The sequence below is a fragment of the Moschus berezovskii genome, chromosome 14, assembly GCF_049115385.1.
Source record: "Moschus berezovskii isolate FMDL1 chromosome 14, NW_MosBer_1.0, whole genome shotgun sequence".
In the NCBI taxonomy this organism is placed as follows: domain Eukaryota; kingdom Metazoa; phylum Chordata; class Mammalia; order Artiodactyla; family Moschidae; genus Moschus; species Moschus berezovskii.
Window position 1 is genome coordinate 40147654 of NC_142473.1, and position 26165 is coordinate 40173818.

A 26165-nucleotide genomic window follows, 5' to 3' on the forward strand; every position below is an offset into this window, starting at 1 on the left:
TGGAGAATTCTATGGACAAAGGAGCCTGGCAGGCTACAGTCCACGGGGTTGCATGAGTCTGAAACAATTTAGCGACTAAACCACCACCAGAATAGCTGTAGTCATAAAAACTGACACTCACAAATGTTGTTGAAGACATGGAGAAGTTGGAAACTTTGTATATAGCTGGCAAGTATGTGATAGGTGCAGCCACTTTAGAGAACATTTAAGCAGTTTTCAAAAAGTTAAATATGTAACTATGTTATGACCCAGAAATTCCACTCCTACTAGCTGAGATATGTTTTCTCAGAAATGGAATAGATGACAGAGAAGGCTTTGATAGGAAGAAGGGAAATTAGGAAAGATATGTTTTAATAAATAATGAATATTTTGAAATGCAACACATTTAAATTGCTTTTTATAAAGCATAATGAAGTTAAAAATTCTCCAGTCATGTCCCTTTTGCTTACCAATTTAATAAGTGAGATAATGTACATTTGTGTATATACATTTTAAAATGGAATTTGCATGTGAGTTTCTGTTTTGAAAACTAGAAATTAGTAGTTGTAAATTAATTAGCTTTTTCAGTTCTTTCCTCCCTCCCTTTCTCCTTCCTTCTCTTCTTCCTTCTTGCTAAGTTTTTTTTTTTTTTTTGGTTTCCTTTCATTTTTTAAGTTTAGTTGCATTATTTATTTACATTTTTAGCAATTTCCCTTTAATTTTTAAAGATAATTATCTGATCTTTAGTATTTTGGAGAGCCTGTTGAATAGGAAGAAATAGGAGTGTTGTATGGAAACATGAGGCCTGGCGTGCTGTGATTCATGGGATCGCAAAGAGTTGGATATGACTGAGCGACTGAACTGAACTGAACTGAACTGAAGGAGACATTAAATAGAACATATATTTATTTTTAATTTGAAAATCCCCAAGTCTTTCTATTGCAGTTCCTTTAACAACTCATTACAGTTTTAATAGTTCTTTGCTTAGTGTATTTTCTCAAGAGCTATTTGGATTTTAAAAAAAGTATGATGTTTTAATCCAGGGGAATGAATCTTTAAAAGAAGAACATTAAACACTATTTTATGACATTACAGAAGACATATCTTATTTGAGGTGACAACATGTGTTTTTGAGGTTGGGTATTTTATATTGTGTAGGTTATTGCTTGGTTGGTTTATGAGTGAGAATGGCTTCAGTCCTTAACCAGCTTTAAAAAATGAGTACATGTGTAGTTGTTTGTGGTTTTCAAAGATCTTTTCTCATACATTACTTCACTTATATTCACAAATACTCTTTGTGAAGTAGATTTGTTCTTTTTAAAAACTAAAGTGTAAACATGTAAAGTGTATGAAATAGAATTGTATGTATATATAATGAGTACTTATAAAGTGAATTCCATGTAACCAACATCCAGGTTAAAAAAAAACAAGCACTGACATCATCTCACAGCCACTTGTGTCCCTTCCCAATCATACCTCACTCTTTCCCTGTAAGGTAACCACCATTCTGTATTTAATGTTAGTCATTTCCTTTGCTTTATAGTTTTACCAACTATGAATGCAGCTCTGAAAAATATAGTTTGATTTTGTTTGTTTTTATGAATTATATAAATCATGCAGTCTATTTCTGTGTGTTGCATTTTTTGCTCGGCATATATCATCATGATATCCTGTAGTTCATTCATTTGCTTTTTATTGCGTGAGTATCAGAGTTTACCCTCTCTATTGTCAGTGAGCATTTGGGCTGTTTCCAGTTGCTGCTTATTATGAACAATGGTGCTATAAATTTTTTGTGTGTATATCTTCTTGGTGTATATGTGCACAAATTTCTTGGGTTTGTTTTTGCTGGAGTGAAATTGTTGGGTATGCCTATTTTCATCTTTATTAGATAACCCTAACCTTTTAAAAAGTGATTGTTTATACTCCCATGAATAGTCTATGAGTGTACCCATTCCTCAATATCCTTGCCAACAGTTGGTGTTGTCAGACTTTAAATTCCTACTTGTCTCCTATGTTTGTAGTTTTAATTTGCATTCCTGATTACAAATGATATTAAGTATCTTTTTGTAACTTATCGATCATGTAGATTTCTTCTCTTGGGAAGTGCCTGTTCAAGTCTTTTGCCCATTTTCTTTTGGGTTGTCTGTCGTTTTTGTTTTTCTAAAAAATGATTTGTAGTTTTATATATATTATGTACATGAATTCTTTGTTATTTACATATTGCAAATATCTTTTTCCACTCCTGACTTGTTTTTCACTCTCTTTATGAAGTTGTTTGATAAACATTCTTAATTTTAGTATAATTGAATATTTATTGATCTTTTCCTTTTTTGATTAATATTTATTCTATGTTGTTTAAGACATTTTTTCCTATCTGAGGTTATGAAGCCAATCTCCAATGATTTTTACACTGACTTTTAATCCATCTGCAGTTGTTTAGAGACGTTATTTGACATAGGAGTGTAGTTGTATTTTTTTTCCTCTTATAGGTATCCACTTGTCCCAGGTAACTTACTAAAATCTATCCTTTCCTGACTTCTCTGCAGTTACCTCTGTCATATATCAAATGCTCATCTAAGCATGGGTCTATTTTGGAATCATTTATTATATTCTCTTAAGGTACTTATCTCTCCTTGCACCCTTAATTATATTTGCTAGATAATAAGTCTGTTATCTTGAAGAATAAATTCTGCCATCTTGTTATTATTTTTTAAGAGTGTCTTGACACTTCTTGCCCCTTTACATTTCCATATAAATTTAAAATTAGCTTAAGTTCTATAAGGAAAATGTATTTGGATTTTTTATTCAGTTTGCATTTAATCTATAAGTCAATTTTAATGGAAACAATAACTTTATAACATTGAATTTTATAACCCGTGAACATATTATAGCTCTCCATTTATTTTGGTCCTCTTTAAAGTTTTCCATTGAAGTTTATAAATTCTCTTGTATGTCTTCAGTTCAGGTCAGTTCAGTCGCTCAGTCAAGTCCAACTCTTTGCGACCCCATGAATCACAGTACGCCAGGCCTCCCTGTCCATCACCAACTCCAACATTAATATTAAGAAAAGTAAATAACAGTTCAAGACAGCAGTAACAGAGAAGTCAGTTAATTGTTAAATGACCAGTACAAGCAATAAATTGCTTTACAAGTTCAGAAGAGCAGATATGCCCTACTATTTTGTAATAGATGACACTAGAAAAGATTTTGGGTTGAATGTTAAATAGTATTATCTAGTTCCCTCATAGGTGTTACATACATGTCTGGGAATTAATTGTCCTATTTTTGGTTGGTTAATAGGTTAAAAAAGAAATCTTTGTACTGATTGTTTACTGATTATTTGCACTGTTACTATTTTATTGATTCATTTTTCTCTCTGTTGGTGAATCTTTTGACTGAAATGACTAGTCTTAAGCATATATTGGCCTTTTATACAGTTCATGAGGTTCTCACAGCAAGTATATCAGGATGGTTTGCCATTCCCTCCTCCAGTTGATCACGTTTTGTTAGAATACTCTGCTGTGACCCATCTGTCTTGGGTGACCCTGCATGGCATGGCTCATAGCTTCATTGAGTTAGGCAAGCTCCTTCGCCATGACAAGACAGTGATCCATGAAGGGGATTCTCAGATATGCAGATCCTCACATCCTCACGACTTGATGAGGATGGAGGAGGAGAGTGAAAGAGCCGACTTAAGACTAAATATTAAAGAAACTAAGATCATGGCATCCGGCCTCATTACTGCATGGCAAATAGGGGAAAAGGTGAAAGTAGTGACAGATTTCCTCTTTTGGGGCTCCAAAATCACTGTGGATGATGACTGCAGCCATGAAATCAGAAGACGATTGCTTCTTGCAGGACAGTAATGGCAAACCTAGACACTATGTTGAAAAGTAGAGACATTACTCTGCTGACAGAGGTCCATATAGTCAAGGCTATGGTCTTTCCAATGGTCACATATGATTTGTGAAAGCTGGACCGTAAAGAAGGCAGAATGCCAAAGAATTGATGCCTTTGAACTGTGGTGCTGGAGAAGACTCCTGAAAGTCCCTTGGACAGCACAAAGTCAAACCAGTCAATCTTAAGGGAGATCAACCCTGAATATTCACTGAAAGGACTGATGCTGAAGCTGAAGCTCCAGTATTTTAGTCATCAAGAAGAGAAGCAAAAAGCAAAGGAGAAAAGGAAAGATATAAGCATCTGAATGCAGAATTCTAAAGAATAGCAAGGAGAGATAAGATAGCCTTCCTCAGCGATCAATGCAAAGAAATAGAGGAAAACAACAAAATAGGAAAGACAAGAGATCTCTTCAAGAAAATCAGAGATACCAAGGGAACATTTTAGGCAAAGATGGGCTCGATAAAGGACAGAAATGGTATGGACCTAACAGAAGCAGAAGATATTAAGAAGAGGTGGCAAGAATACACAGAAGAACTGTACAAAAAAGATCTTCATGACCAAGATAATCACGATGGTGTGATCACTGACCTAGAGTCAGACATCCTGGAATGTGAAGTCAAGTGGGCCTTAGAAAGCATCAGTATGAACAAAGCTAGTGGAGGTGATGGAATTCCAATTGAGCTATTTCAAATCCTGAAAGATGATGCTGTGAAAGTGCTGCACTCAATATGTCAGCAAATTTGGAAAACTCATCAGTGGCCACAGGACTGGAAAAGGTCAGTCTTCATTCCAATCCCAAAGAAAGGCAATGCCAAAGAATGCTCAAACCTCTGCACAATTGCACTCATCTCACATGCTAGTAAAGTCATGCTCAAAATTCTCCAAGCCAGTCTTCAGCAATAAGTGAACCGTGAACTTCCAGATGTTCAAGCAGGTTTTAGAAAAGGCAGAGGCACCAGAGATCAAATTGCCAACATCTGCTGGATCATGGAGAAAGCAAGAGAGTTCCAGAAAAACATCTATTTCTGCTTCATTGACTATGCCAAAGCCTTTGACTGTGTGGATCACAACAAACTGTGGAAAATTCTGAAAGAGATGGGAATACCAGACCACCTGACCTGCCTCTTGAGAAACCTGTATGCAGGTCAGGAAGCAACAGTTAGAACTGGACATGGAACAATGGATTGGTTCCAAATAGGAAAAGGAGTACGTCAAGGTTGTATATTGTCACCCTGCTTATTTAACTTATATGCAGAGTACATCATGAGAAACGCCAGGCTGGAAGAAGCACAGACTGGAATCAAGATTGCCAGGAGAAATATCAATAACCTCAGATATGCAGATGACACCACCCTTATGGCAGAAAGTGAAGAGGAACTCAAAAGCCTCTTGATGAAAGTGAAAGAGGAGAGTGACAAAGTTGGCTTAAAGCTCAACATTCAGAAAACAAAGATCATGGCATCTGGTCCCATCACTTCATGGGAAATAGATGAGGAAACAGTGGAAACAGTGTCAGACTTTATTTTTTTTGGCTTCAAGATCACTGCAGATGCTGATTGCAGCCATGAAATTAAAAGACCCTTACCCCTTGGAAGGAAAGTTATGACCAACCTAGAGAGCATATTAAAAAGCAGAGACATTACTTTGTCAACAAAGGTCCATCTAGTCAAGGCTATGGTTTTTCCAGTGGTCATGTATGGATGTGAGAGTTGGACTGTGAAGAAAGCTGATTGCTGAACAATTGATGCTTTTGAACTGTGGTGCTGGAGAAGACTCTTGAGAGTCCCTTGGACTGCAAAGAGATCCAACCAGTCTATTCTAAAGGAGATCAGTCCTGGGTGTTCATTGGAAGGACTTATGCTAAAGCTGAAGCTCCAATACTTTGGCACCTCATGCGAAGAGTTGACTCACTGGAAAAGACTCTGATGCTGGGGAGGGATTGGGGGCAGGAGGAGAAGGGGACGACAGAGAATGAGATGGCTGGATGGCATCACTGACTCGATGGACATGGGTTTGAGTGAACTCCGGGAGTTGGTGATGGACAGGGAGGCCTGGTGTGCTGTGATTCATGGGGTCGCAAAGAGTCGGACACGACTGAGCGACTGAACTGAACTGAACTGAACTGATGCACACAGACAACTCATTAGAAAAGTCCCTGATGCTGGGAAATCAAGGGCAGAAGGAGAAGAGGGCCTCAGAGGATAAAATGGCTGGTCCACATCATCGATGCAATGAACATGAACTTGGGCAAACTCCAGGAGATGGTGAGGGACAGGGAGGCCTGGCATGCTACAGTCCATGGGATCACAAAGAGTCAGACATGACTGAGTGACTGAACAACAACAACAAACAGATATTTGATATCATGTAAAAATGAAGAAGGAAATGGCAACCCACTCCAATATTCTTGCCTGGGAAATCCTATGGACAGAGGAGCCTGGTGGGCTACAGTCCATTGTGTCGCGAAGAGTCTGACACAACTGAGCGATTAATACTTTCACTTTCAAAAATATCTTAAGGGAGAGGTCTATATTGTCATTTCCAACTCAACTATGTTATAAAAAGCCTTGAAACATAAATGTTTGGTGTGACTTTTAAATAAGGAAAGGGTGTATTAGCTGCTTCTTAGTAGTAAGTTTAGCCATTTCCACTTGGCCTATTAATTCTCTGAAATACCAGAGACCTTCTTCGGTGTGTGACTTACAGGCTTCAGGGGAGAATTGAGCCATATGTATTGTTTGACATTAAAGTGTAATTTATTTTTATTTTCTAAATGGAGATTGGTATGTTTAGAAGAATAAGGTGGCATTCTTAGTTCTTAATAAAAATAAATCTCTGTTGGTAGTGAGGGTTGCTGTACGGATAGGTCCCAACCTTGTCACTTCTGGGGAACAGCAGTGAAACTGTTTGTTCCTGACAGCAGACAGCCCCACTGCAGAGCCCTGGTTTCATGTTACATTAAGTATTAGTGCTGTTCTTTCAGGAGCTATTATGCTGTGACATCAAAGATTTTCTGACAGGGCAGTGGTAGGTTAGCACTGAAGTTGTCTGCTGAAATTTTAAAGAATGAAATTAAATATATATGATCAGACTTTAATATAGGAGATAGAGACAGAATTAGAATGGTTTAAAGAAAGTTGAAGAAATGATGAATCTATAGGCTGGCCTCTTTGTCTCTGCTTGTTTAAGCCAAATTGTATTACCTTTTATTCCTATAGTAAGTACAAATGGCCATTTTGTTAATGCTAGGATAGTTGATCATTTTCAGAAAGACTTTAGAAATAAGGAAAAGTAAGCTTTTTTGAAATAAAAATGGTTAGGTTGACCTGTAAAATATTTGATATAAGTGGACATGTGGACAGTAATTGCAGTGGCCTGATTTGCTTCTTGCTGATCTACTAATTAAAAGAATGAAACTACATATTATGTTAAAGTTACAGGAGTACAATTACATGGTAAGTAAAGATATAAAAGCCTTGTAACTAAAAAGGCTTACAATTTCATAGCAGTTGTATACATAGAGGTAACTTAAAAATTAATATGATTACAATATTGTCATTTTAAAAGCCTAACTTTTGTTAAATGTTGGGACCTATTATTAGTAATTTTTGTCTGTGTAGGCTTTCTATTTAAGAGAATTAAATTAAGCAATGCTATAACTATAACATTACTATAATATTTTCATGAAATAATCTTGGTAATATGAAATGTCAACTTGATAAACACAATTCAGTGTCTAGACTTTTAGACAATATAACAGTTTTTTTAAGATTATGCAGATAAATCATATGTTAAAGTAAATATATTCACAGTATTGTAGTTTTACTTTTGTAAAGTAATAGTTAATAGAACATTTTTTTCAATTATATTCAGATTCAATCTGCTATACATAAAATAGGTAAGCAGCAAGGATTTACTGTGTAACACAGGAAACTGTTTTCAGTATCTTGTAATAACCTATAATGAAAAATAAACAAAATAATAACTAAATCACTTTACTGTACTTCTGAAACTAACACAAAAGTGTAAACCAGCTATATACTTCAATGAAAACATCATGATATACTTGTTTTAAATAATATAATACTAATAGTGTCAGTTGAGAAGTAATTGGAACAAAAAAGAAATTTCTTCATAGGTACTTGTGTATTTGATCGTGTTTCAAGATAATTTCCATTTGGTTGAAAGTATTCTGTCATGAAGAAAGTTATTTAAAAAAACTGAATTTAAAGATCTTTGCCCTGACATGTATCTCACAATTTAATTTATACGGATTGAGTTGCACCAGGGAATATTGCTGCATCCTTTAAAAGTCATTCAGTTCAGTTCAGTTCGGTCGCTCAGTCGTGTCCGAAATGATTAAAATAAAATGGCCAAGGAGTTGTATTGTATTTTTCATGCCATTTGTTGAGATTGTGATACTTGAATCTGTAGACCTAAAATGAATTTGATGATATAAAAATGTTTTCACCTTTTAAAAGTTCTTATATTGCTATTATTTTTAGTTTAACAAAATACAGCATTAATAAATCAAAAGAAGCAACAGACCAAATATAAATCTTATATTTCAGAAATATTTGAGTAGATTAAATATTTTTCTTTTAAAAATATTACACTTTTAAATTGGAAACAAGGGAGAATGTTGGGATAGATACTTACTCATTTAAAAGCAGTAAGCCTATATAAATATTTATATTATCAATGTTGTTTCAGTCCTTTAAGTTCTTTCAGCTATAGGCATCCTAATTCAAAATGCTTTGAATTGCCATTCTACAAATAGAGTAGAGTTTAGCAACGTTGCCATTAGTTGGCTAAAAGCAGCATAGGTGCCTCTGAAAAATTTCTAATATACTTACTAACTGAAGAACCCATAGACTTTAAAATCTTTTTCATCTGGTAATGAAGGAAAGTATAAGTACTTTAATTAATTTGAACTGTTTTGAAAAACTTTTAAAGTCTGGTTTGTCACACTGTCTCTAGAACAATTGATCAGCACTAGTGTACCCAAGAGAGCTGATTATGGGTATAGTCAGCTCTTCACAAGAGGCTGCTAGATGAATGTTAAAAAATGGGTTGCTTATTTTTGAAAATTTTGTGCATTTAAATTAAAGGCTACTGGGAAATATGTTTTCGAGAATTTGTTGGACAATATGTTAAGGGAGGTGTAGATGCTTTTTAAAATAAAAGTAATCTTCCATTTAAAAAAACCTAAGCAATAAAAAATCCCTACTAAATTCATCTGTATTGTTTGAGTTTAAATATGTGTTACCTACTTTTTCAATCAACAAATGATTTATTAGATGCTGACTCTATGCCAGGCCTTATGGGGATAGAAAATAATTAGTGTACATCTCTGAACTCCTAGAACTTAATTGTTGTTAGGGCAATACAAGAGAATATATAATCAATTGCTTGAATGTGTGGTTAGACTGTGTCTTCAAAGATAAGAAAGAATAAAATCAACTACAAGAAATAGGGGTAGGCTTCAGTAAGTAAACTTTCCAATTGAAGCTTAGAGGCCTTACAGGACTTAGATTGGCATTGCAGAAGAGTGAACATTTTAGCGTGGGTGAATTTGCGTTTGTCTTTGCTGTGTTTACAGATTTATATTATTTGGGTACTTTTCTTTGAGCTTACATTAACTAAACTTATTAAAAGAAATACCTTTAGAATTTTTTCCCAAATAAAAATTCAGAAGCTTAGTTTCCTGCATAAAGTATCTTTTTAACTAATGTAGTATCTTTGTTCCTCTTTTAATGAATAAGAGTAAAAATGATTTGTAAGTTCCACCAGTAAACAGATCATGTAATTGAAATGAATCCTCAAAATCTAGTTTTCAATTTTATTTAGTAAGTGAAAAATAAAGGAATATCTTTCAAAGGCTTAAAGTTAACAGAGTTTTTTTGGTTTGTTTTTATTTTTCGTGTTTTATTTTTTAAAAATATCTTTGCCTTCCTGCTGCAAATGTAGCACATTTCATACATGGTATTAAGTCTGTTTCAATTCTGCACATAAAAAGAATATCATAATTATATTATGTAGTTCTTGGCTAATATTTACAGTTTTCTGGACTAAGGATTGTTATTACTATTCAATACCTAATTTATGTTTTATAGTATTATAAATATATATCTGGTAAATGCCAAGATACCCAAAAGTTCGCTATTCATCTTAAAGTTAAAACATTAAAAATTAAATTTCTGAGGTGTGAATTAAGAGCTCAACCTTAGCTTCAGTTTTAGTTATTTTTATTTAATTAGCCATGATTTCTTTTTACCTAAAGCAAAAGAAAACATTGAAACCAAAGACTACTCTGAAAATCATTCAATGTAAGAGAAACAAGATTGCTGTGCTCAGTCACCCAGTTGTGTCCAACTCTTTGCAACCCCGTGGACTGAGCTCGCCAGGCTCCTCTGTCTATGGAATTTTCCAGGCAAGAATATTGGAGTTGGTTGACATTTCCTATTCCGGGGGATCATCCTGACCCAGGGATCAAACCATATCTCTTGGGTCTCCTGCATTGGCAGGCAAATTCTTTACTGTTAGTGCTACCTATTTCAAGGAAATAGTCTCATTTATATCAGATGGTCCAGTACTGTATCCAAGAAACAAAATTTATCATATATATATATCCCTGGAGAAGGACAAGGCAACCCCCTCCAGTGTTCTTGCCTGGAGAATCCCATGGTTGGGATATATATTTTTTTCTAATTTTTGGTGGTGGCATCACTTAAAAAGATGATTTATTAGTTATTATCATTTTTGATAATTTTATATTTAAAATAATTTTCAACACATGACTAGATGAGAATTTAAAAATAATTTTTTTGTTTGATATTTGAATTTCTTTGCCTTTTACATGGGTACTAGTGTATAAAGTAAATTCTGACTATTTTACTAAAATGCTATTTTGTTTTGTTGAATTTTGAGGTATACTCTTTCAATAAAGTGCAAGATATATTTATTTAAAAATTGAAATGATTTTGATTAATTTTACTTTCAGATTTTTTGAGAATTTTGTAAGAGTCTTCAAAAACTACAGTCAACTTGGCAAGTTAAAAAATGTCAGCAATCAAATATCTGGGTTCGAGTTTATTGGCCAAATAAACAAATCCCACCTCAAGATGCAGAATTCAATAATGTTTTTCAACCAGAATAGATGCTAACATGCAGATCTACATTGCACTTATTAATTTGTTTCTTATTTCATTCACTTAAATTTATCAAGCATATATACTGTACCAGGCACAAAAGATATAAAGGTGAAACATAAATGGTTACTTCCCTGGATAAACTCACAGTTGGGTGATGGGAGAGGGTAGACTGAAAATGAAAGAAAGTAGAGATAAAATAAACTGGGAGAATGAAGGTAGGCAGTGTAAAAGGCATCAAAAATGTTTTCAGATTCTATAGTGTGGTGACTGTTTTAATAGAATAATGGACATAGGGTTGTGGTAGCACATAAGAGGAAATATTAATTTTAACTGAGTAAAGGATTCTCAGCTACTATTTTTATGGATGCAATTTGAATGTTTTATTGTTCACCCATTGTCTTAAGGTCAGCTCAAACTGTTCTTGCATTTGCATTTTAAAAATTATGAAGATAGAATTTGCAAAATTTATCCATTTAAAAGTGAACAGTGACATTTAGTACATTTACAATGTTGTGCTATACCTATCTAGTTCCAAAATATTTTCACCACCCCAGGATGAAATCCTATGCCTATTTAAGCAGTTATTCTCCATTTCTCCCTTTACTTAGCATGTGGTAGCCACTAGTCTTCTATCTCTAAAAATTTACCCTTTCTTGATATTTCATTTAAAAGGAGTCATACAATATGTAACCTTTTGTGACTGGCTTTTTTTTTTCATTTAGCATAATGTTTTCTAGGCTCATTTATGTTGTAATATGCATTAGTTCTTTATGCCTTATTATGACTGAATAATATTCCATTGTGTACATACCACATTTGGTTTACATTTATCCATTGATGAACATTTGGGTTGTGTCCACCTTTTGACTGTTTTGAATAGTGCTTCTATGAATATGTGTGTACAGGTATGAGTACCTGTTTTTAGTTCTTTTGGCTGCATACCTAAGAATGGAATTTCTGGGTCATATGGTAATTTCATTTTTAACTTTTCGGAGGAACTGTCATACTGTTTTCCAAAATAGTCTCACTATTTTACATTCCCACCAACAATGTATGAAGCTTCCAATTTTTTTACATCTTTGTCAACAGTTGTTATTTTACATTATAAAAATGACAGCTGTCCTAATAAGTGTGTCCGATACTATTTGGATGCCTATTTCTTTTCTTTCATTTATTTATTTTAATATAAATGTATTTATTTTAATTGAGGCTAATTACTTTACAATATTGTATTGATTTTGCATACATCGACATGAATCCGCCACGGGTGTACACATGTTCCCCATTCTGAACCCCCCTCCTACCTCCCTCCCCATACCATCCCTCTGGGTCATCCCAATGCACCAGGCCTGAGCATCCTGTATCATACATTGAACTTGGACTGGTGATTCGTTTCACATAAGATAATATACATGTTTCAATGCCATTCTCCCGAATCATCCCACCCGCGCCCTCTCCCACAGAGTCCAAAAGACTGTTCTATACATCTGTGTCTCTTTTGCTTTCTCACATACAGGGTTATCATTACCATCTTTCTAAATTCTACGTATATGGGTTACCATACTGTTTTGGTGTTTTTCTTTCTGGCTTACTTCACTGTGTATAATAGGCTTCAGTTTCGTCCACCTCATTAGAACTGATTCAAATGTATTCTTTTAAATGGCTGAGTAATACTCCATTGTGTATGTGTACCACAGCTTTCTTATCTGTTCGTCTGCTGATGGACATCTAGGTTGCTTCCATGTCCTGGCTATTATAAACAGTGCTGCGATGAACATTGGTGTACACATGTCTCTTTCAATTCTGGTTTCCTTGGTGTGTATGCCTAGCAGTGGGATTGCTGGGTCGTATGGCAGTTCTATTTCCAGGTTTTTAAGGAATCTCCACACTGTTCTCCATAGTGGCTGTACTAGTTTGCATTCCCACCAACAGTGTAAGAGGGTTCCCTTTTCTCCACACCCTCTCCAGCATTTATTGCTTGTAGACTTTTGGATAGCAGCCATTCTGACCGGCGTGAGATGGTACCTCATTGTGGTTTTAATTTGCATTTCTCTGATAATGAGTGATGTTGAGTGTCTTTTCATGTGTTTGTTAGCCATCTGTGTGTCTTCTTTGGAGAAATGTCTGTTTAGTTCTTTGGCCCATTTTTTGATTGGGTCGTTTATTTTTCTGGAATTGAGCTGCAGGAGTTGCTTGTATATTTTTGAGATTAATTCTTTGTCAGTTACTTCATTTGCTATTATTTTCTCCCATTCTGAAGGCTGTCTTTTCACCTTGCTTATAGTTTCCTTTGTTGTGCAGAAGCTTTTAAATTTAACTAGGTCCCATTTGTTTATTTTTGCTTTTATTTCCAATATTCTGGGAGGTGGGTCATAGAGGATCCTGCTGTGATTTATGTTGGAGAATGTTTTGCCTATATTCTCCTCTAGGAGTTTTATAGTTTCTGGCCTTACGTTTAGATCTTTAATCCATTTTGAGTTTATTTTTGTGTATGGTGTTAGAAAGTGTTCTAGTTTCATTCTTTTACAAGTGGTTGATCAGTTTTCCCAGCACCACTTGTTAAAGAGATTGTCTTTTCTGCAATTGTATATTCTTGCCTCCTTTGTCAAAGATAAAGTGTCCATAGGTGCATGGATTTATCTTTGGGCTTTCTATTTTGTTCCATTGATCTATATTTCTGTCTTTGTGCCAGTACCATACTGTCTTGATGACTGTGGCTTTGTAGTATAGCCTGAAGTCAGGCAGGTTGATTCCTCCATTTCCATTCTTCTTTCTCAAGATTGCTTTGGCTATTTGAGGTTTTTTGTATTTCCATACAAATTGTGAAATTATTTGTTCTAGTTCTGTGAAAAATACCATTGGTAGCTTGATAGGGATTGCATTGAATCTATAGATTGCTTTGGATTATATACTCATTTTCACTATATTGATTCTTCCAATCCATGAACACGGTATATTTCTTCATCTATTAGTGTCCTCTTTGATTTCTTTCACCAGTGTTTCATAGTTTTCTATATACAGGTCTTTTGTTTCTTTAGGTAGATGTGTTCCTAAGTATTTCATTATTTTCATTGCAATGGTGAATGGAATTGTTTCCTTAATTTCTCTATTTTATCATTATTAGTGTATAGGAATGCAAGGGATTTCTGTGTGTTGACTTTCTATCCTGCAACTTTACTCTAAGATTCAGAACTAGTGATCTGAGGAAACCATAGGGAAGCAGTGGGTTTAGTTGAACTCCCAGTTAACGGAGATGCAGCAGGTTTCACTGAATCTATTTCTTCTTCCTAAGCAGGAATTACCCTAAACTTCCCAGAGATACAATTAGGCCAATCAAACCTCAGTACTTAGTATTGTTCACTCCCCACAATCTGTTATGGACAGAGTAGGATCCTAACTCCCCTAGTACAAATGAAGTTAAATATTTTGAAGGATGGTGACAATGTTTTTGGATCCTCACAGGGATTACTTTCAGATGAGCCTCTTTTAAGGTAGTGTTACTCATACTTCAGAAGATGCTTGAAGACTTCTGATATGGCTCCTTAGGTAGCTATTAGTAAGCTAAAGAACTGGTGCCTTAAGTCAAAGGTACTAAACTTCTTGATCTTCTCAGAAAAGGATGTCTCCAAAATAGAAATTTAAAACACAAGAAAATAGAAGCAAATATTTTGTTAGCCTTTAGAGGAGTGACATTATTATGTAGCTTTTAGAAAACTCCACACTTGCAAGAGAATAAAAGTGAAAAAGGCAAATAACATGTTATTATACTTATTAAAATAATTTTGGTCTTGTAGATCTCTGAAATGGTGTTAGGGACCCACATAGGTTCATGACCATATTTTGAGAACTGCTGCCCTAAATTACAGTCTATCCAGGGACCTCAAATATTAATGCTGACAATGTAAATTTTAAAGTATTTTTATATGTATTGACAATGTATATGGCAATATATATGACAATACATATGACAATATGTATTGTCCTAGTCAGGCATTGATCTAAGTGCTGGGGATATACCAGTGTAGGAGATGGACAAAGTCCCTTTCCTCATGAGTTTTGGAGTTCTAGTCAGTTGATCTGGTAACTGAATGAAGTCATGAATTTTCTATTTGCCTAAGCTAAATCCTTACATTCATATCTCAGGATTTGTCAGGGCGTGTGTGGGGCTGTTTATTTACAGCAAGTGAGGTAGTACAGCTGCACTTGTTGACGGAAGTTCAGACTAGTCGACAGACCATGGTTCCCCAAGTGAATGGATAGCAATACTCAGTTGCAGCCCAGACAGCATGATTTTTTATTTCACTGTTTTTAAGACACCTGAGTCTTTTCCCTTCCTCACTCTCCCTCCCTTCCTCTCTGTCTCCCTCTCTCCCTTATTCTCCTCTTTTTTTTTTTCTTCCTTCCTTTCCTTCCTCCCTCTTTCCTTCCTTCTTTCCTTCCACTTTTAGGTTGTAAGTAGACCATTTCCTCAGATTACCTCTCTTACCATCCTCTTGCCCTGGCAAAATTATAGCCTCATTCTTCCATATATATATATAGTCAAGAATATATATAATAAATATATAGAATAAAGAATATATGTGTTATATATAGAATAAAGATACATGTATAATAAATGTAGAATATATAGAGAATACATTCCTATGTGTAATACCAAGCACCTGCTATGTATGTTTCAGGCACAATGCTAGGTACTACCAGTAACACTGGCAGTTGCATTTAAAACCCTCTGGTCTTAGAGCAAGTTGGAATACTTTGTAGTGTAGTGGCTTAAAGAGTCACTCTAAGGCATGCACTGTAGAGTTTGCATAACCCTAACTATTCTGGTTTCCATTTTTAATGGGTTTTAACAGTTCCTTTGTGTGAATTCGCCACAACACTCAAGAATGGATTGGCTTTGAAAATTTCCCTACCGTGTCTCCCACACTCAGCATTTAAATAATATAAAGTGGACTTTCTTTGTGTCTTTTGAGCTTTTAAGGGTAGTCTTATATTAGGCATCAAAATATGCTAACTAAAGCTGTAGTCTGAAACTTTTTTCTTGATAAATAAAAAGGCAAAATAGATTAAACCGAAAATTCAAACTTTTGCTTTAATTAAAATAAGCTCTATAGGCATGTGTTTTAATGGTGCACTGGTAGCCTGGGAAAATTAGGATTTCAAAAATAAATATTTCCAGCATTCCTTAGACTTCTAAGTAATAGCAACAAATATTGTGAAAATTGCAGTTTAGGAAAGATGAGAGTATAATAAGATTAGTAAGGGATGAAAAGCACAGCAAGTAAACTGAGAGGTAGGGGTAAAGTGATTTTATTTATTTAAAAGATAGAAAGCTTTTAAATAAATAAAATTTTTGTGTTTTGATTTTGCTACTTTAAAGATCTGTATCTCACTTGCTACAATCACAAATTCCAACTGTGAATAATGGAAACTATTGAATGGGTATAAGTGGTGTATTGACTGCTCTTTTCAGTCTGTAACACACCTTCCTTGTTGGCACCAAAGAGCAATGAATGAAGCATTTTATTAAAAGTGAGGCTTGTGGTTCTAATCAAAGGTCACTGGTTGGCTCTCACTTTTCAGTTTCAGATTTGTCTGTTTGATCAGGGGGCAGCAACGAAATTATTATGACAAAGACTTTGTACTAGGCTGTATCTGTCTGTTGAAACTTGAAAGTCTTTGGAACTGTGATGCTGACAGCATGTGAACACTGCAGGAATGTGCAAGCTGTGTAAAGTCTTAAAGAAACTTTTAAGTATCATCTTCCTTTTGTGTTGTTTGAAAGAATTTCAGATACTATTAAGGTACTAGTGAAAAGGTGTTTTATTGATTAAAGAAGATTTTTTTTTCTAGCAAATATGCCTTAAGACAGTCTTCCCATTACTTTTTCTGCTCAGTCCCTGCCTTTTACAGCAAGTTCATTAACATGTAGATATGCAGTGATTGAAGTCAGACCGCTTTTTACAGTGGAGTTGTCTTGATATAATGAGCTCCTCTTTAATGTTCAAAAAATTGTTGTTACTTTCTAAAAGGAGTTGTTTGTGAATTTCATTAAATTTAATCTCCTCTTCAAACAATTTCAGCATTGTTCAGTTTACTACAATTAAAATGCTTTCTGATGCTAAAAAATCACTTTTTACAGATGTATCACAAATGTAAGCACTCTGAGAGGGGCTTTGTTTTTTACTTTGAAAGAAAAGCTGCTATTTAGCTGAAAATTTTCATTTTTTAAATTGGAGCTCCATATGGAAAATCAGAAGTGGGTACACTTACTGTATTGCTAAACAGGCTAGTTTGCTCATGAGGGTTAGGTTTCACAACTAGTTCATTCAATCCCTGGACTAAAGCATTGGTCTAATCATAGTTGAAAAACAAGGGCTGTAACCTTGCCTTCTCAGTTTACTACAGTATAACCCCTTCATCTTTAGAATGCTGGAAGGCTTGAGAAAGAACAGATATAGTGAAGCTAGGTTTCTGCTTTGGACAGTTCTCAAAGTGGCATATCATAAACCAGACTAAACTCTCAATTGCAAACCAGCAATTGTAGTTCATGGTGAATAGCTTCATTCTTTGTAAATTATCCTTTCTACTTGGACAAGCATAATTTCCCTCCAGTCTGTAGGACTATGATATGGAATGAGAGCAATCCATGGTGTTTCTTGACGACTGACACAGAAAGAATGTAGAATGCTACATTCTACACAGAAAGAAGGTAGAATGTCTTTCTAGAGAATATTTAAGAGGTGGAAGATTTAAAAATTCCCAGGCAGTGACAAGGAAATTTTTTCAGGCGAATCCCAGGAAGGTTGGCTTGTGAAGACGGGAGGTTGGAGAGTTGAGGATAAGTTATTTGATTTCTTAACATTTTGGCCAGCCAGCAGTGTTTATAGAGCTATATGAGTCCTACTATGAACATTGCTCAGGAGGATGTTTTTTCTTGCTTTAGTTTTTAGAGGTCAATGGCAAGCCACTCCAGTACTCTTGCCTAGAAAATCCCATGAACGGAGGAACCTGGTAGGCTGCAGTCCGTGGGGTCGCTAAGGGTCGGACACGACTGAGCGACTTCACTTTCACTTTTCACTTTCACACATTGGAGAAGGAAATGGCAACCCACTCCAGTGTTCTTGCCTGGAGAATCCCAGGGACAGGGGAGCCTGGTGGGCTTCCGTCTATGGGGTCACACAGAGTCGGACACGACTGAAGTGACTTAGCAGCAGCAGCAGCAGCAGCAACCCTTAACAGGGGTCTTTAGTAGACTGAGATAATCACATCACTAAGTGAGACTTATGTCATTACGATGTAGCTATATAATAAAAGGGCTTAATAGGATATCTTTATTATCCAAAAGATAATAAGATACTATCATCTGAAAAAGGCACAATTCTTATTTTGTATAAGGCATGAAATACTTCCATAGCCTTGTGGATGCTAATAATAATATCACTGATATATATCACTGATATATAATGATATTATCATTATAATAATAATATTATCAATATTATAATTTATAATTGTAAATGACAGTGCTAATATTTTAATTTATAATTATAAAAGTAACATTTTCAGATGAGAAATAAGGACTATTTTCCAGTATATAAAGAGAAATTTGATAAAAGATGAAATTTTATGAAAACTATAATTATATTTACAGTTGTCTTCAGTATATTTAACAAGACTAACTGGAAACAGTACATCCTGAGGATTCTGAAGCTTGGAAGATATTTAATTGACATTGTAAAAGGGAAGTTGTGTGTGGCAATCATGTTAGTGGTATATAAGAATAGTGAAAAGTTGGAGAATAAAGTCAGAAATTCCTGGTCTTAGAAGCACTCATAGCTGAAGCCTATGAATTTATCTATAGAATAAAATTTGTAAGCATTCTATATTTTATGAATTAACTTCCTGTGCTTTTTATTGTATGCAAAAGGCAATGAAACAAAGTGCAAGAACAATAATGTTTAAATATTAGCTGCAGTTTGAATGACAGTAAGTTTATGATTAGGATAAAATGTTATTTGCTGAAAGCAAAGCCATATTACAGGGCTTGATAGTGGATACTTTAATCTGAAATGTTAAATATATTAATCAACAGAAAATGTTAGAGATGCTTGTCCTAGATTAGTAATGAATGTTTTTATGGTCATTTTTGCACATGATTCTGTGGTTGTATTTGAGCCAAACCTTTAAAGAGGATGGAATAGTTAATCTTTGTTTTTAATATTTGGACCAAGAGATGTAGTTGAAGTACACTTTTTTATGGGAGGAAATATGAAAATTATGATGTACTCTGAGAAAAAATGAGTTACAGTGGCATTGAAGGTAGTTTTTAGAATATCTAGCTACTTGGTATATTTTCCAGCTGTAGTTCCATTTATTTCTGTCAGGTTTAACCAATGGCTGGAGAGTGTTGTTGATTTGAGTATGGGCAATTTCAGTGCTTTTGACTTTTTTTTTCTCATTTTTATACTATGACTATGATGAATCTCTGGTAATTATGACTGAATAATATCCTTAGCCATTCTGGCTATTTGAACCTATTACTAAATAATCTGTTTCCAGTGATGATTATATATTCATTTAACAACCTTCTGTTAGATGCTTGAGGTATAAGATACTGTAGAATATAATTAAGAGCGATGATATTCCTTTGTGTATATTCTCATTTTGAAGCAAACATAATAAAATTTGATTCATTTTTATTTTACATAAAAGTATAGACCTAAAAATCATGGAAGTACTATGTCAGTTTTTTCTGATTAAGATATCATGATCAGAATCTTGAGAAGGAGACATGTACATTAAAAAACCCATCTGGATATAGAATTAGTGAAACACATTGTTGAATTATTGGTAAATATAAATTTATTTGTAATTTTACTTAGCTAGTCAGGAGCACATGGTGGAAGGCACTTTGTTTATTAATATGTTCATTATATCTCCACTTTTAAAAGTGATTTAACTTTCAGATATGAGAAATTCTTCTGGCAAAATTTTTTATGTTTAAGACTCTATATGTAATAATAATGACATTATATTTTATTTAAGAAAAACATCTAACTGCTTAAATTATCCATCCTACCTGAGCAAAAATAATTTAAGAAAAGAAATAATTATAGTTATCTTGGTTGATGATCAGCTAATTAGTAGTAATTTAAATTCAATAAATGCACACACTGGAAGATTTAATGAGTTTTCATAGCATTGTCATTTTTTTAATGTGTAAGTTAAAAAATTATTTTCTTTTGAAGATTGTTGAATTTTAAAAATGTTATTGGTAACATGGATTCTGTTTGTTTGTTTATTTATATATTTATTTTTACTTGTGGAATTTTGCAAATTATCCTGCTAGCTAGTATGTGTTTAAGATTGAGATGTTTTCCATTTTTAGATATTTCCATGTGAAACATTCAGAGAAGTAATCCTGCACATCTTTTAAGCCGTCAGTGACCTTATCTTCTGCCAAAATCAAATGACATTCAATACTGATACTATGGAGAGAGGAAGCAAAATAGACACCTAATTATAATTACTTTCCTCCCATCATTATATGACTACGTGCAGAACAACTGATTTTTTAAGAGATCACACAACTGCTGAATTTGGCAGGTACAAAATGTTTTTTTCTTTGCTTTTCTCACCCTCCCCCTTCCTGCATTCATCACATGTAGGTTTATTGGAACAGTTCAGACTGACCTCTTTCTTGAAAGATTTAGTTTGAATTTTAATAGTTTATAGGAAGTAGAAGTGCAAAGGAAAGTTAGTATGTTTATGACTGCTTCATATTTTCAGAAATCCTTAACATTTATGGTACAGTTCAGTTGTTAAAAGAATAAGGATAGTTTTGGTTAATCCTGTGAAAATGACCTTAAAGCCGTAGACTATATCCTATATGCAGTTACCTTCCAGAGTTACTGCTTTTGGAACAAAATACAACTGTGAGTAATATAAAGTTAGGGACTACAGCTTCTTAACTTTTCTAACCTAGTACATAGCACTGTTGTTGCTGTGTACGTGGTTGTTATTTGGTTGCTAAGTCTTGTCTGACTCTTTGAGACCCCATGGATTGCAGCATGCCAGGCTCCTCTCTCCTCCATTATCTCTCGCAGTTTTCTCAAATTTATGTCCATTGAGTCAGTGATGCTATCTAACCATCTTATCCTCGCCTGCCTCCTTCTCCTTTTGCCTTCAGTCTTTCCCAGAATCACAGTCTTTTCCAATGAGTCAGCTCTTCATGTCAGGTGACCAATGTACCGGAGCTTCAGCTTCAGCATTAGTTCTTCTAATGAATATTCAGGGTTGATTTCCTTTAGGATTGACTGTTTTGATCTCCTTGCAGTCCAGAGGACTCTCAAGTGTCTTCTCCAGCACTACAATTCAGAAGCATGAGTTCTTCAGTTATCAGCCTTCTTTATGGTCTCTCACATCCATACATGACTACTGGAAAAACCACAGCTTTGACTACACAGACCTTTGTCAGCAAAATGATGTCCCTGCTTTTTAATACTGTGCCTGGTAGATATGCAATAGTTGCTGAAAGAGCAACGGAAGATAGGATATGAAGGAAGAAAGGAGGAGAAAAAATCCCTAGATTGATTGGACAGAGTGATAAATCCCATGTTATTCTGGTATATGTGTGTATGTGTGTGTGTGTGTGTGTGTGTGTGTGTGTGTTTAGTTGACGCATTGCTCTCCCAGACTGAAAACTAACAGGAGTATGACATTTACACTGAGCATTAACATGGTATAATTTTGAGAAACCTGTCATTGCAGGGGTTTAAGTACTTTTATTTGCTGTTAGTTCACAGTGGCTCAATTCTTTTTCTTCCTGTTGGATAGTATTGGGACTGATATAAGTAGGGTTGCATGACATTTCACAGGAAACTTTGATGATGACTATCATTATACTTATTGTCTCTTCTCTTCAAACTACAGAGACAAAACTACCCTGTGACCAATTCTGTTTTAATGGGATGAGTACCACCTCACTCAGCCCTGTTTACCACACTGAAACAGTTCAAATACTCTGTAACATATGTATTATATTTAAGAGTCAAAGATATCTGCTAGTTAGTCCATTGACAGAAAGTGGTTTGTTACTTATTTTTTAGATAAAATCCTTGATGAAATGGTGTTAAAATTTAGGACAAGTAAAGGACTTGAATAATAGAGTCCATCCTTCTGTTGTAAGTCAGCAATGAAACTTGACTATCTTGTCTTTATGAATTTGCCATTTTATTTACTGCTAATTTTATCCTGACTCTGTTCTGAGTTAGAGGCACCAGTCTACGTCAGATGATCCTAGATTTAATGCCTCTTTAAAGATACGGTCTCCATTGGGAGATGTGGATTTTGTATTGTAACCACTTACACACTCATGTTTTAAAATTTCATTAAGTGTATTCCTTTTACAGATAGGTTAGTTAATAAAAGGAAAGTTGTTAAGTTAAAGAAAATATTTTTGAAGATGATAAATTCCTAGGTTCAAAGTATAGGCTTTTGAGTCCCAGGTAAACCAGGGTGGCTGGCCACCCTAGTAGGCTAATTGGCTTATATCTTCTGGTCTGAAGAGGCAGAGCATCAACATTCATTTGATTCCCTTCAGTGATCACAGGCAGGAGTGTCTCCCAAGGGCTGAAATCCTCAGGAAGAACTGCAGCGGTTACTTGGAGTTCACCAGGACACAGTGGTATCTCCCCACCACCTGTCTCCCTTGTTTATCCCACTCCATGCACTCTATCCCTCTAACTGGAGTCTCCACAAAATCAAGCCCTAAGCCTTTGTAGCACTGACTCTAAGACCCTAGACTACCAGAGAACTAACCTTCAGTTCAATTCAGTTCAGTTCAGTCGCTCAGTTGTGTCTGACTCTTTGCGACCCCATGAATCACAGCACACCAGGACTCTCTGCCCATCACCAACTCCTGGAGTTCACCCAAACTCATGTCCATCGAGTTGGTGATGCCATCCAGCCATCTCATTCTCTGTCGTCCCCTTCTCTTCCTGCCCAAATCCCTTCCAGCATCAGAGTCTTTTCCAGTGAGTCAACTCTTCACATGAGGTGGCCCAAGTACTGGAGTTTCAGCTTTAGCATCAGTCCTTCCAATGAACACCCAGGACTGATCTCCTTTAGAATGGACTGGTTTGATCTCCTTGCAGTCCAAGGGACTCTCAAGAGTCTTCTCCAACACCACAGTTCAAAAGCATCAATTCTTCGGTGATCAGCTTTCTTCACAGTCCAACTCTCACATCCATACATGACCACTGGAAAAACTATAGCCTTGACTAGATGGACCTTTGCTGACAAAGTAATGTCTCTGCTTTTTAATATGCTGTCTAGGTTGGTCATAACTTTCTTTCCAAGGAGTAAGCGTCTTTTAATTTCATGGCTGCAGTCAGCATCCGTGGTGATTTTGGAGCCCCCAAAAATAAAGTCTGACAACTGTTTCCACTGTTTCCCTGTCTATTTCCCATGAAGTGATGGGACCAGATGCCATGATCTTAGTTTTCTGAATGTTGAGCTTTAAGCCAATTTTTTTCACTCTCCTCTTTCACTTTCATCAAGAGGCTTTTGAGTTCCTCTTCACTTTCTGCCATAAGGGTGGTGTCATCTGCATATCTGAGGTTATTGATATTTCTCCTGGCAATCTTGATTCCAGCTTGTTCTTCTTCCAGCCCAGCGTTCCTCATGATGTACTCTGCATATAAGTTAAATAAGCAGGGTGACAATATACAGCCTTGACGTACTCCTTTTCCTATATGGAACCAATCTGTTGTTCCATGTCCAGTTCTAACTGTTGCTTCCCGACCTGCATATAGGTTTCTCAAGAGGCAAGTCAGGTGGTCTGGTATGACCATTTCTTTCAGAATTTTCCACAGTTTATCGTGATCCACACAGAGTATCAAATAGTGAGAACTCACAAAGGAAACCACTTGAATACAAGACCTGGCATCACCCAACCACCAGTTGTACCCTGTGCAGGATGCCTCATCTAAACAACAAAACAAAAATACAAACTAAATCATCAGCAGACAGGATTACCACCTCACTCATCCTTGACCATCAGAGGAAAAACAAAAACACAGCACCAATCTCATCCTATATGAAGCTTACACAAGCCACTGGACCAACCTTAGGAGGGCAGAAACCAAAGAGAAGAAAGAATTCAGCCTTGAAGCCTGGGAAGAGGAGAGCTCAAACACAATAAGTTAAAAAAAAGAATAATGAAAAGGCAGAGAAATACTACACAAATGAAGGAGCAAACTAGAAACACAGAAATCCAAATAAATGAAAAGGAAGTAGGCAAACTATCTGAAAAAGAATTCAGAATAATAATAGTAAAGGTGATCAAAAACCTTGAAAACAAAGTGGAGAAAATGCAAGAATAATTAACAAAGATCTAGAAGAATTAAAGAATTAACCAACAGAGACAAACCACACAATTACTGAAATTAAAAATACTCTAGAAGGAATCAATAACAGAATATCTGAAGCAGAAGAATGAATCAGTGAGCTGGAAGATAAAATGGTGGAAATAACTTCTGAAGAGCAAAATAAAGTAAAAAGAATGAGAAGAACTGAGAATAGTCTCAGAGCTCTCTGGGACAATATCAAATGCACCAACATTCGAATTATAGGGTTCCCAGAAGAAGAAGCTCCAGTGTTCTTGCCTGGAGAATCCCAGGGACGGGGGAGGCTGGTGGGCTTCCGTCTATGGGGTCCCACAGAGTCGGACACAACTGAAGTGACTTAGCAGCAGCAGAAGAAGAAGAAGAGAAAAAGAAAGGGTATGAGAAAATTTTTGAAGTGTTTATAGTTGAAAATTTTCTCATCATGGAAAAGGAAATAGTCATTCAAGTCCGAGAGGCACAAAGAGTCCCATACAGGATAAACCCAAGGAGAAACATCCCAAACACATACTAATCAAACTAACAAAGACTAAACACAAAGAAAGAATATTAAAGGCAACAAGGGAGAAACAACAAATAACATACAAAGGAAAACCCATATGCTTAACAGCTGATCTTTCAGCAGAAGCTCTGCAGGCCGGAAGGGAGTGGCAGGATATATTTAACATACTGACTTTGCCAACCAAGGTCCGTCTAGTCAAGGCAATGGTTTTTCCCGTGGTCATGTATGGATGTGAGAGTTGGACTGTGAAGAAAGCTGATCACCGAAGAATCGATGCTTTTGAACTGTGGTGCTGGAGAAGACTCTTGAGAGTCCCTTATACTGCAAGGAGATCCAACCAGTCCATTCTAAAGGAGATCAATCCTGGGTGTTCATTGGAAGGACTGATGCTAAAGCTGAAACTGCAATACTTTGGCCACCTCATGCGACGAGTTGACTCACTGGAAAAGACTCTGATGCTGGTAAAGGTTGGGGGCGGGAGGAGAAGGGGACGACGGAGAATGAGATGGCTGGATGGCATCACCGACTCTGTGGACATGAGTTTGAGTGAACTCCGGGAGTTGGTGATGGACAGGGAGGCCTGGCGTGCTGTGATTCATGGGGTCGCGGAGAGTCGGACATGACTGAGCGCCTGAACTGGAACTGGAACTGGAAAAGGAAAAATCTACAACCAAGATTACTGTACCTGGGAAGGATCTCATTCAAAATTCATGGAGAAATAAAAAGCTTTTCAGACAAGCAAAAGTTAAAAGAATTCACTACAAAAAAAATAGCTTTACAAGAAATGTTAAACGGACTTATATAGTCAAGAAATACAAGAGAAGAAAAAAGTTCTACAAAATCAATGCCAAACAATTAAGAAAATGGCAATAGGAACATATATATCAATAATTACTTTAAATGTAAATGAATTAAATGCTCCAAGCGAAAGACACAGACTGGCTGAATGTGGATGCAAAAGCAAGACTCATATATATATGCTGTCTACAAGAAACCCACTTCAGACCTAAAGACATATATACACTGAAAGTGAGAGGATGGAAAAATATATTCCATGCAAATGGGAAGCAACAGAAAGCTGGAGTAGCAATCTCCGTATCAGACAAAATAGACCTTAAAATAAAGACGATTACAAGAGATAAGGAACGACTCTACATAATGATCAAGGGATCAATCCAAGAGGAAGACATAACAATTGTAAATATCTATGCACCCAACATA

General features: G+C 35.6%; 1 protein-coding gene across 17 annotated transcripts in view; it reads left to right on the forward strand.

The window, feature by feature from the left end:
- The window catches only part of SOX6 (SRY-box transcription factor 6), a 734686-nt gene that overhangs the window by 30507 nt on the left and 678014 nt on the right, over positions 1-26165 (forward strand). For 2 of the 17 annotated variants that reach the window (XM_088843063.1, XM_055423318.2), the window contains exon 1: positions 6631-7334. The exons of the other annotated variants lie outside the window; for them this stretch is intronic. The gene's annotated coding sequence lies outside the window, so the exon portion shown is untranslated. Of the gene's footprint in view, positions 1-6630; positions 7335-26165 lie in introns of those variants that run through there. 17 annotated transcript variants of the gene reach the window in all.